Below are 12,732 nucleotides of genomic sequence, written 5' to 3'. Positions count from 1 at the left end.
GAACATAGTGGAGCACGTGTCTTTTTTATATGTTGGGGCATCTTTTGGGTATATGCCCAAGAGAGGTATAGCTGGATCCTCAGGCAGTTCAATGTCCAATTTTCTGAGGAACCTCCAGACTGATTTCCAGAATGGTTGTACCAGTCTGCAATCGGTGGGGAGACTTTTAATAACTGCCTCTATTTTTTTTTAGGAGTTGTGGGGTTGTTTAGATGGTTTATTTGTTCCTGATTTAACTTTGGTACCTGGTATCTGTCTAGAAAATTGTCCATTTCCTCCAGACTTTCCAGTTTTGTTGAATATAGGCTTTTGTAGTAGGATCTGATGATCTTTTGAATTTCTTCAGATTCCTTTGTTATGTCTCCCTTTTTATTTCTGATTTTGTTAATTTGGACACACACTCTGTGACCTCTGGTTAGTCTGGCTAAGGGTTTATCTATCTTGTTGATTTTTCTCAAAGAACCAGCTTCTGGTTTTGTTAATTCTTTGTATAGTTCTTTTCATTTCTACTTGGTTGATTTCAGCTCTGAGTTTGATTATTTCCTGCCTTCTACTCCTCTTGGGTTTATTTCTTTCTTTTTGTTCTAGATCTTTTAGGTGTGCTGTCAAGCTCCTGACATATGCTCTCTCCTGTTTCTTTCTGCAGGCACTCAGAGCTATGAGTTTTCCTCTTAGTACCACTTTCATTGTGTCCCATAAGTTTGGGAATGTTGTATCTTTTCATTAAATTCTAAGAAGTCTTTAATTTCTTTCTTTATTCCTTCCTTGAATAAGTTGTCACTGAGTAGAGCATTGTTCATCTTCCATGTATATGCGGACTTTCTGTCATTATTTTTGTTATTGAAGACCAGTCTTAGTTTGTGATGATCTGATAGGATGCATGGGATTATTTTTCTCTCCCTGTGTCTGTTGAGGTCTGTTTTGTGGCTGACTATATGGTCAATTTTGGAAAAGGTACCATGAGGTGCTGAGAAGAAGGTATATCTTTTTGTTTTAGGATGGAATGTTCTATAAATATCTGTTAAAGCATTTGGTTCATAACTTCTGTTAGTTTCTCTATGTCTGTTTAATTTCTGTTTCCATATGTCCATTGATGAGAATGCGGTGTTGATATCTCCTACTATTATCATGTGAGGTGCAATGTGTGCTTTGAGCTTTAGTAAGGTTTCTTTTATGAATGTAGGTGCCCTTGCATTTGGAGCATAGATATTTAGGATTGAGAGTTCATCTTGGTGGATTTTTCCTTTGATGAATATGAAGTGTCCTTCCTTATCTTTTTTAATGACTTTTGGTTGAAAGTCAATTTTATTCGATACTAGAATGGCAACTCCAGCTTGCTTCTTCAGACCATTTGCTTGGAAAGTTGTTTTTCAGCCATTTATTCTGAGGTAGTGTCTGCCTTTGTCTCTGAGGTGCATTTCCTGCATGCAGCAAAATGCTGGGTCCTCTTTATGTATCCAGTCTGTTAGTCTATGTCTTTTTATTGGGAAATTGTGTCTGTTGATGTTGAGAGAGATTAAGGAATAGTGATTGTCGCTTCCTGTTATTTTTGTTGTTTGCGGTAGAATTATGTTTGTCTGTCTCTCTTTTGGTTTCATTGCAAGGATATTATATTCTTGATTTCTGTATGGTGTAGTTTCTCTCCTTGTGTTGGAGTTTTCCATGTATTATCCTTTGTAGGGCTGGATTTGTGGAAAGATATTGTATAAATTTGGTTTTGTCATGGAATATTTTGGTTTCTCCATCTATGTTTACTGAGAGTTTGGCTGGATACAGTAACCTGGGCTGGCATTTGTGTTCTCTTAGGGTCTGTATGATATCTGTCCAGGATCTTCTGGTTTTCTTAGTCTCTGGTGAGAAGTCTGGTGTAATTCTTATAGGTCTGCCTTTATATGTCACTTGACCTTTTTCCCTTACTGCTTTTAATATTCTTTGTTTTGTGCATTCATCCCATATTACATGATGGGACGAATTTCTTTTCTGGTCCAATCTATTTGGAGTTCTGTAGGCTTCTTGTATGTTTCTGGGCATTTCTTCTTTAGGTTAGGGAAGTTTTCTTCTATAATTTTGTTGAATATATTTACTGGCTCCTTAAGTTGGGAGTCTTCACTCTCTTCTATACCTATTATCCTTAGGTTTAATCTTCTCTTTGTGTCCTGGATTTCCTGTATGTTTTGGACTAGGAGTTTTTTGCATTTTACATTATCTTTGACAGTTGTGTCAATGTTTTCTATGGTATCTTTTGCCCCTGAGAGTCTCTCTTCTATCTCTTGTATTCTGTTGGTGATGCTTGTATCTACGGCTCCTTGTCTCTTCCTTTGGTTTTCTGTATCCAGGGTTGTCTCCCTTTGTGCTTTCTTTATTGTTTCTATTTCCATTTTCAATTCCTTCACCTGTTTGGTTGTGTTTTCCTGTAAATCATTCAAGGATTTTTGTGTTTCCTCTCTAAGGGCTTCTATTTGTTTACTTGTGTTTTCCTCTATTTCTTTAAGGGAGTTCTTTATGTCCTTCTTAAAGTCCTCCATCATTATCAAAAAAAAATGTGATTTTAAATCTAAATCTTGCCTTCCAGTGTGTTTGGATATCCAGTATTTTCTTTGGTGGAAGAACTGGGCTCTGATGATTCCAAGTAGTCTTGGTTTCTGCTGATTAGGTTGCTGCACTTGCCTCTAGCCATTGGGTTGTCTCTGGTGTTTGCTTGTCTTGCTGTTTCTGAGGGTGACTTGACCTTGCTGTAGCCCTCTGTGTCAGCACTCCTGTAGAGCTGTTTTCCTGTTTTCTTTCAGCCCTTTCTGAGAACAGGTGCTCTGATTTCAGGTATGTAGTGCTCCTGGAGACTGTCTTCCAGCTCTAGACGCAGGCAGGAATCAAAGGGTCCTGCCCCTGATTGCCCCTAGGTCCTTGCACCCAGGGGGCACAGCTGGCACTAGGCGATTCCCTCTTGGGTCTGGACTGTGGGCAGAGGGTAGTCTGCTCTGACTTCTTAGGAGTGTCCACACTTCTGAGGGTCCAGCTCTCTCCCCCATGGGATTTGAGTTCAGGGAGCTGTTTGACTGATTCTGTTTGGTCCTGGGCGCAGACCAGAACCTCGGGTACCGGCGGCTGACTGTTCCTATATTCCTGTGTCCAGAGTTACTGTGCAGTTTCTCCTTGGATCGGGGATGTGGGCTGAGGTGTGCAGAAGTGGCAGTTTGTCCTGCCGTCTCAGGATGTCTGTACTCCTCGGTGTTCAACTCTCTTCCCCACCGCCATTCTTAACTAGACGTGAGCAGCTGCTTCAGGTTCCTGCTGCCTTGACCTCCCTCTCTGTCACTGGTTCTCAAGATGGCTGAAATGGCATTTTTTTGTACATTTGATACTCTGATAATTTTTTCCCCGTGGCAAAGTTAAAAAGGGTCTATTTTTAGAGAGTTCCTTTTTTGTTAGTTTTGCATAGCTTTATAAAAATTCTTTTTTTGGGGGGGGAGCTCTTTTTCCTTGAGTTGTGGAAAGTTTACCTGCTTGCTACCTTCTGTATCAATCGTCTTGTAAGGTGAACGGCTTTGACCTGCTGGCTAAGTAACCTGTGTGGGCCACTAGAGGGAACCCAGCGGGCAGAAAGGATTTGGCAGCTCTGCTTGGTGAACAGAAAAGGCTGTTCTGGCTAGTTTTAGTTCGCATGTAATCTGGTAAGCAGGTCGTTGGCAGCCTGGAACCCTTCTAGAGAATGTGCATAGCTTAATTTAATTACAGTTGGAAACAAGTAATCTTACAAATTCCAGACAAATGAGTCACTGCTTGTTGTTTTCACTTTACGTATTTGAGTGTTTTGTCTGAATGGATGTAAACGCACCGTGTGGGTGCCTAAGGGTCATGGACTCCAGCAAAGAGTCCTAGATCTCTTTGGAAATAGAGTTACAGACAGCCAAAAACTGCCATGTGGGTGCTGGGAGCTGAACTCTGGTCTTCTAAATGATTGGTATTCATTTTTTTAATTTAATTTTTTACTACTATTTGTTAAATGGCAGATGCATTCCTAGTGCTGAAAAAGGCAGAAGAGGGAGTTGGATCACCTGGAACTGGAGTTACAGATGGTTGTGAACGATTGCGTGGATTCGGGGGATGAAACCTGGGTCCTCTGGAAGAGCATCCGGTGCTCTTAACCACTGAGCCATCTCTCCAGCCCCTCATAGTTATTTTCAGTCGATCACTTAAGATTCTTAAGCCCTAATGTCGTGTGACTGGAACTTATTCACATTCTATCGAAAGAATCCATGTAACCGTCCTGACAGCATCACTAAACACTCAGATTCTTCTTAAATCCTCAGCTTTCAACTGTTATTTATTGTCGCCAGCATTATCGAGGGGCAGAGATCAAAGCTGGGGCCGGTGACAGCTGTCTTTAGCTCTTACCAAATGTTTTAAGTGCATTTTACAGATTGAAAATAACCAAAGAACAGAAGGAAAAATGGGCTCTAATTTTATGTGGTTTTTACACCATTACTTAAATGATCACTATTTTTTATTGCGGGTATTGCACTGGAAGTAAAATTTAACTGTCTGCTTCTGCATTCGATCACGCTGTATTTCACAAAGCATTCTGACAGGAGCCAGGCATGGCGGTCCACATCACTTCTCCCTGCACTGGGAAACTGAGGCTGGAGGATCTCAAACTTAAGGATGAGATGAGACTCTGTTCCAAAACAAAATAAAATCAACAATCATGTCACCTCAAAAACACCCTTTTAAACTGAGTGCAGTGTTCAAATGAGATTTGAGGTCTTGTCCTGGAAATGGAAGTGTTTACTTTCAAAAGTAAGAGTAGAAATACCGCGTATCTCAGTCTAATGACTTGAAGACAACGGATGTGGTTTTCCTTTTCCTTTTAGATGGAGTCTTGCACTGTGTCCCAGGCTGACCTGAAGCTGCCTCTGAGATCTCGTGCCGAGGTTACAGTTGTGCACTGAGCTCACTTCTGTTTCCTAAATCCCAGCATGTCGTACATGGCGTGCTTCCTCCATATCAGTCTTTGAGATGCTGTGTAGTGATTAACGTTTCAGTGGAAACACCGCTGTCTGCTTCTCATCTCCTGGATCCTTTGTGGTAAGTCCATGCAGATAGCAGTCCATGGGCAATACCAACTGAATTCCACAGAACTCTGAAATCAGGAAAGAAACTGGATTTATCCTCGAGTCTGAGAAGTGTGAACTTTTGGATAATATAGGTTTAAGTATGAAGAGGATCAGTTGTCTAGTTCTCTCCATCCAGGAAGTGAGCAGGACATTTGTAGATATTTAAAGAAGAGCCGAACTTCCTACTTATTTGTTTGCTCTTGATGCTTTTAATCATAGATATTTACTATCTGTAAACTAAAAGTACTTGAGGGTTGGCAAGTGGCTCAGTATCTAAAGTTCTTGTCACACGCACTTGACAACCTGAATTCCATCCACTCTCAGCATCCACATAAAGGTGGAAGGAGAGAGCCAACACTCACATGCTATCCTCTGACCTCCACACCTCTACTCCACATCACAAGCATTTGTGTGCACGCACACACACACACACACACACACACACACACACACACAAACATCACAGAAAAGGGGGGTGAGAGAGAGAGAGCGAGAGAGAGAGAGAGAGAGCGAGAGAGAGAGAGAAGGGTGGGGGAGGATAAAATAAATTTAAAATTCAAAACTTGATTAGATTTGCAACATTCATTTTGGTCTGAAATTTTGGTCTAAAACGTTTATTAAGTCAAAAGCTTACTACACAAAGACTCTTCCAACCACATTTCGTGCTGTCACTGGACTGACTTGTTTATTGACTTCTTTACCATCCCCTCAGTTAGGAAGCATTCTCCCATAGGCCCAAACTATACGTTGCTTAATCAGTCTCTTAACAGTTAGCGATAAATCGCTTTTACTAATATAAATGATCTCGCTGAATATCTGTATTGACTCACCTTCTCGTATCTTGCACTGATAACAAGCGTGCATCATGAGGGCTTCTGTGCGTATTTAGTTAGTTTCTTCCATTCTGTGGGTTAACATGCAGACAGTGGGCAAAGTGAGAAAGCTGAAGTCCTTTACTTTGCCACGAATACTTTACTTTTTTGTTTACAGAGGTCTTCTCCAATAGTTTTTTCCAAAAATTATGTTTTCCCTATATTAAATCTTTATGCACTTCTTTTTAGAATTATTTTTAGGTTTTGCTTTTTCTTTATTAATAAAAATAAAATCATATTTTGTTCATTATGCGTGTAAAAATAAATTGAAACTGTGATATTAAAGATAAAACTAACATTTGTATCTTCCACTTACATTAGTTACCTTACTACATGTTTTCTATGATTTAAATGGATTTGTAAATCGTTAGAGTGAATATGTAAATTACTTGGTGTTTACCCTTTTGTGATTCATATTGCTGACAAATAGCAAGTTTCTTTTTTTTTAATTTTTAGTTGTATTATTTTATACGTGTGAGCATTTTGCCTGCATGTATGTATGCGCACCGTTTGTGAGCCTGGTGCCTTTGGGGGCTGGAAGAGGATGACAGAGAGTTGTGAGCACCATGAAGGTTCTGGGAATCGAACCTGGGTCCTCTTCAAGAGCAACAAGTGCTCTTAAGCTCTGAGCCAGCTCTCCAGCCTCCCCTCCCCGAAGTTTTATCATTTTAAACTATTATACTTTTTACTTACCATATCGAGCTGGCAGAAAGGTGTACTATGCACCCGCCTAATCAAATGAAACAAAATTAAAACTCCCTAAAAGAACCGGAACAAACTTAGAGTGCCACCAGCGTGGGAGCCTGGGTGCTTGATGTTTGGTTTTGTTTGAGATCAAGTCTTGCCTTGTAGTTCAGGCTGGTCTTGGTCTAGCATGTACTACGTAGCTCAGGCTGGTTTTGGCCTTGCATACCAGGTCTCCAAGGCTGGCCTTGAACGTGCAGCAATCCTCCCACCTCAATCTCTTGAGGTTGGTTTGCCATCCCTAGTGTCATATTGGCGTTCCGTGGTCAAGAACAGAGTAGAGATTACAGGAGAGGTTTTAGCACCACATTCACTACCATTATTAAGAAAACAGTAAAATGTTTTCATGGAGGAAAAAACACATCTGGGGAGAATTATTCAAGAAGCCCTAGCTGAACACAAAGACAATATATGTTCTTTTCCCACTGGTGTTCTATGAACCAAGAACCAGTCTGTCACCATGCACTTTGTCTTCTACCACGGTGACCTTGGACTGCCAGTCTCCACAACTTTGAAAATTAAGTTTTGGAGACAATTGACTGATGACATGAAATGACAGATATGTTTGAATACATTAATAGTATATATTTGAATATATTGAATATCTTGACATTGCTTATTAAAGTATGCCATGAAAAGAAGAAAAAGGATCCCTTCAAACCAGCATATGTCCACAGCATTTTAACTATGACAAAAAGTATAGGAAAATGAGGTGGAAACTTACGGGTTCTTTGGAAAGTTGTTTGGATGGTGTTTTGCTGGGGCAAACATGTGAAGGAGTGTTTCCTGTGAAGTGGACACAGGTGAAAGACTAAGGCAGACTCATGAAGCAGACACAGGTGAGAGGATGTTTTGCTAAAGCAAGCATGTGAAAGGACACATGATGAAAGATTCTTTGCTAACAGCATGCATGTATTGGTCTGCCTTACATTGCATAATTGAGCTGTATTTTTTGGGACCCCATAGAGAAACGCACCAAGAAAAACTTCTGGTGTTGTACCACAATTTCTTGCTTGGGCTGATTGGCAGAGTCAATGTCTCAGATGTCAACTGAGAAAGAAGCACGTGCTGAGGCAAGACACATGGAGGACCCATGATGTTTGGAGTGATGGAGGCAGAGCTTGGCTTGTTTATAGAGTTAGCTGTTCGACACCTGTGGGTCTCATGTGTTCTCTGATCTCCACTTCCCTGAGAGAGGCACAGCTCCTCCTCCTGATGCCTTCTGCTGACTTGAGCCTGGGCCGAGGCCTGGCTGTCTCTGCGAGGCAGTGCCACCGCTGCTGATTGATGTTTGTCATCCTGATTCTACAGAACTGGACTGTGGGTGAATCTTCCAAGTATTTGTGAGCGTATCCAGCTGCCGCTGCTGACCTGTGAACTGCTGGTTTCCAGACAATCCAGACAGGAGTTGTTCCAAAGAACCTTTCTAAACAGGTCCGCTCCCCTCTCCCTCCATATCCTTTCTTTCCCACTACCTCCGGTGAGTGGTAGGCTAAAAAGGACGTTAAAGTGATTAAGAATCATCATTAAAAATAAGGTTTGAAAAAAATTAAAGACCACAGGAAAACTTACAACAAGCTAGTAAGAAAATTAGAAACAGAGAAAGAGTGCCAGAACATGTTTTACTTTCCGTTAGAGAGAAACAATAAATGGCCCCAAAGCATGGGAGCTGAGTAAACAAATAAACATTACCCAAGGTTGTCAACGATACGATCATGTGTGGGTCTGTTAAAAGAAACTGTGTCTCTTAGACACTGAAAACAGAAGTAGTTAGTAGAATGAAATTTTGGAAACATTCAGCTTTGACTTTTATAATAACAGTGAAGTGGCATAAAAAATCAGCAATTCCACCTCTGGGCACATGCAGTCACCCTACAATGTCCGTGAAGGATTGGCTCTACACATCACTCCCCCAGGCACATAGATACCAAAACCTGTAGATGCTCAGGCCCTTTCTATATGACATAGTGTTTATGTATAATATCCAACCTCCCCTGTTTACATTAAGTGTTACATATAGGTTACTAATAATACTTAATCCAATGTATTAGGTTGCATCATTGTGATGTTTGAGGAAGAAATAATAAGACAAAAATACTGTATATGCTGAGTACTGACTCAGCCTAACTACACAGGGACACACAGGCAAACAGTATTCACACAATCGATGAGTGCTATAGAGAGACTAAAGCTCTGTGAGTGGTGAGAGGCCACCGAAGAGTACGCCTAAATATTTCTTCACTCATATCGATGCAGTGTGGTGCTTGATACATGACATATTTAATTTTGCTTTTGAGAATTTTAGGGATTAAAACATATTTTAACAGGTGGCTTTTCAATGGAGACTCTGAAAGACAGAATAGCTTGAACCCATGTTTTGTAACTTGTGAAAGAAGACCATGGATGCCAGCCCATGTTACTATATCTAGCAAAACTATCAATCGTAAACAACGGAAGAAGAATGGCTTTCCCTGAGAAAAACAGATTAAAGAAGTCTATGGCCACTAAGTCAATTACACAAAGGATATTGGAAGTAATATTTTAGTCTTAAGAGAAAAATGAATACATCCAAGAAGTCACAGAGAGTAAATAAATTCCAGAACAATTAATCAGATGAGGTCTAATAAAATACTTTCACCACAACAAATTGACAGGAATTGATATACAACTTCAGTAATAATTCTGAATGTTAGTGGTTTTAATTCACCAATAAAGAGACACCGTAGCAAAGTGGATTAGGAGAAGCCAGTGATAAAGTCATTAAGACCAGCAACTGACAAGTAGGACCTCATGAAACTAACATGTTCCTGTGTATAAAAGAAACCATCATTTGAGTGAAGAAGTAGCCTAAAGAATAGGAAAGAATTCTTTATTGGTCAGAGAGTTAACCAAAGAACCAGAAAACTGAACATCAAGATGATAAACAATCCAGTTTTGAAAGGGCATGGAACTAAACAGGCTTCTCAAAAGAAGAAAAACAAACAGGTGAGAAATGCTTTTTAAATGTCCAATGGGCTGGGGAGAGGGCTCAGTAGTTAAGGCATTTGTTCTTGCAAAGGACCCCGGTTCAGTCCTTAGCACCCACACAGTGGCTCACAAACATTTGTAACTGCAGTTCCAGAGGATCCGGCACCCTCTTCTGACCTCCACGGGCACTAGGTATTCATATGACTGATACACATATGTGCAGACGAAATGCTCATACACATAAAATAAAACAGGAAGTAAAACTCTTAATATTCACTAAACTTAGCCATCAGGAGAATGCAAATTAAATGTGCTTGGAGATTTTATCTTACTCCAGTCGTGATAGCTAAGATCAAATAAATAAATAATGATTGGTGGGGAGCAGGGAAAGGGGAACACTTACTCACTGTTGGTGAGAGTGCAAAGAGATGCAGCCGCAATGGAAATCAGTGTGCATGTTCCTCAAACACTAGAGATAGACGATTTACATGATAAAACTACGCCAATGTTGGGAAAATGCCCAGTGGTCCCTGTCTCCTACAACAGAGATACTGTCTTACCCACAGTCATTGCTACTTGATTCACAACAGCCAAGAAATGGAAACAGCCTGGGAATTCATCAACTTATGAATAGATAACAAAAACCATGGCGTGTTTACACAACGGGACATTGCTAAGTTGTTAAGAAAATGAAATTCAAAAGAAAAATGAAGTGATGAAATTTTCAGCGAAAGGGTAGCACTGGAAATTAGCATTAAGTGAGGGAAACTAGACCCAGAAAGACAAACTCCACTGTTCTCTGACACATGCAGATGCCTGCTTGACTGTCTGTGTAAGTTTAAACTGTAGGCAGCTAGTAAGGGGCCATGAGTGGGCTTTGAAGGGAGGGGAGATACTCAGGTAGTATGAAGGGAAATAATGGAGCAGGAAGGGGTAAATGCAATGTGTAATCAGAAGGCAGAGTAGGGGAGGGTGTATAAGGAATGATAACTAACATTAACCACCTTTTAAAAAGCATTATGAAAACCTATTATTGTAGAAGCTTCTTATACATATACATATATACATACATTCATAATATACATATAGTATGTTTTACATAGTACACAAATACATTTTATGTATTATATACTGTATATAAATATACTTATTTATATATAAATACAAATATATGCATATATAGCAAGAATTTAAATGAAATTGGTGTTATAGGGAACAATGCCTCTCCAAGATATCATGGGCTATTCAAGTGAAAACAATGTGAGGTTATGAGTTATTTCTTTCTGAATTGTTGGTCATGGGGTACTGTAGTGCTCCAAACATTTCAGGTTACTGCCATTGTCCCTAGTTACCCTCCAGAACTTGATAGTCTAACCCTCTTGCTGAAGTCACCACATACTTAAGTCACAGAACGTGGAGAAATCATGCTGGTACCAGCCTAGAACCTTCATCTCCCCTGGTTGGCTTTCATCCTGCTGGAGGGTGCTGTGCACGTGACCAGGGGAGAAAAGTCATCAACAGTCTTACCTGGCTCTGAACTCAGAGCTACAATAACTATTGGCCAGGAAAGATATGCCCACTGTGGCAATAGTAACATGAGTGTTATCTGCCGGGTAAAACCCATCCATGCCGTCATTATTGGGTCAAGAACCTGTAGCCTAACAGGTCATAGACCCTAGAGGAGAACATACTACTATTTTTCTGCTAAATGAATATAGTATCAAACTGACTTCTTACACATCGATTAATACATTACTCAACCCCCATCAGAGCAGCCTCTTTATACAGTAGATGGTGATTAACACAGAGGTGTGCAATGGCCAAGATGTAAAGAGTAAGACACCGTGGAATGGTCCTATCTAAGTGGGACATCTGTATCACATCCCTCCTCTACAGGCTCAGGGATCGTTCAGGGGAGGGGATGTGGAAAGACTGTAAGACCCAGAGGGAGTGGATGCTTACAGTGAGTCTGTTTTCCAGACACAGCAGGAAGGCTGTCATGTGAACTCACAGTAGCTGTGGCTGCATGGATAACACTGGGCACCATCAAGCCACTGAAATGCCAGTGTGGCTGAGGGAGAGGGTCAGAAAGCCTCAGCCCTAGCTGACTGCTGATGGAAGAGGGAGTCAGTTTCCATTTGGGATGCGGCACCCGAGAGGCTATCCATTCTCCAGTAGGTGGCTCTAGACCGTTCACTTTCAGGCAACACTCTGTGGACTCTGTGGTTTCAAAACAGAACACAAAAGCTATAAAATTGGGAGAGAATATTGGTGTTTAGGATAGGCAAAGATTTGGAGGGGAGAAAGTTGGGGGTGAGTTTGATCTAACTTTATCTATCTATCTATCTATCTATCTATCTATCTATCCATCTATTATCTAATTATCTACATAATAATATATAGTATGTATATATATAATATTATACAATATGTAATAATATATGCATTATGCCTGTTTTACCTATTTATCTATTTACATATAAAACATAGCATATATACACATCATATTATATGTTATATACTAATATATACATTATATATATTATATATTATAGATGATGGATTAGATGGATGGATAGATTTTGCACATGTGTGTGTATGTGTGTAATTTTCAAATAAATAAAGTAAATTTATTTTCAATCTATAGTTAGTTGAATGTGGAGATGTAGACCTTGCAGGTAAGAGAGCTGACTGACTATACTCTGAACCTATAGAAGAATGTAGAAACATTGTGTGTAACAGAGAAAGATTTAAACTAACTCATCGGTGTCTACCAAATATAGAATGCATTTTATAAAATACAGCATACATACAAAATGGATTGCCAGCAGTCGTAGATATCAAAATGAATGGATTTAGAAATACCCTGGCAGTTCTCTCGGGTTTCTGTTTGGGAGTATGAAATGGTACAGTTACTTTGGAAACCAGGCTAGCAGGCTGACAGAAAGCTAAATGTAGACTCTCCGTCTGACCCAGTAAGACAAACAGAAGCAGAGCCTGACACTATGTAAGAAATCGTCCATAAGCATTCACGGTAG

General features: G+C 40.1%; 1 long non-coding RNA gene across 1 annotated transcript in view; it reads left to right on the top strand.

The window, feature by feature from the left end:
- LOC148001597 (uncharacterized) overlaps positions 1-8,436 on the top strand; it is a 39,474-nt gene extending 31,038 nt beyond the window's left edge. Inside the window, exons 5-6 of the long non-coding RNA XR_015635886.1 lie at positions 4,869-5,082; positions 8,039-8,436. This is a non-coding gene — a long non-coding RNA (uncharacterized LOC148001597). The remainder of the gene's footprint in view (positions 1-4,868; positions 5,083-8,038) is intronic.
- Positions 8,437-12,732: the final 4,296 nt, after the last annotated feature.

Source organism: Rattus norvegicus, chromosome 13, assembly GCF_021556685.1.
Source record: "Rattus norvegicus strain SHRSP/BbbUtx chromosome 13, alternate assembly SHRSP_T2T, whole genome shotgun sequence".
NCBI classification, from domain to species: Eukaryota; Metazoa; Chordata; class Mammalia; order Rodentia; family Muridae; genus Rattus; species Rattus norvegicus.
This window is presented reverse-complemented; position numbering and strand designations above follow the sequence as displayed.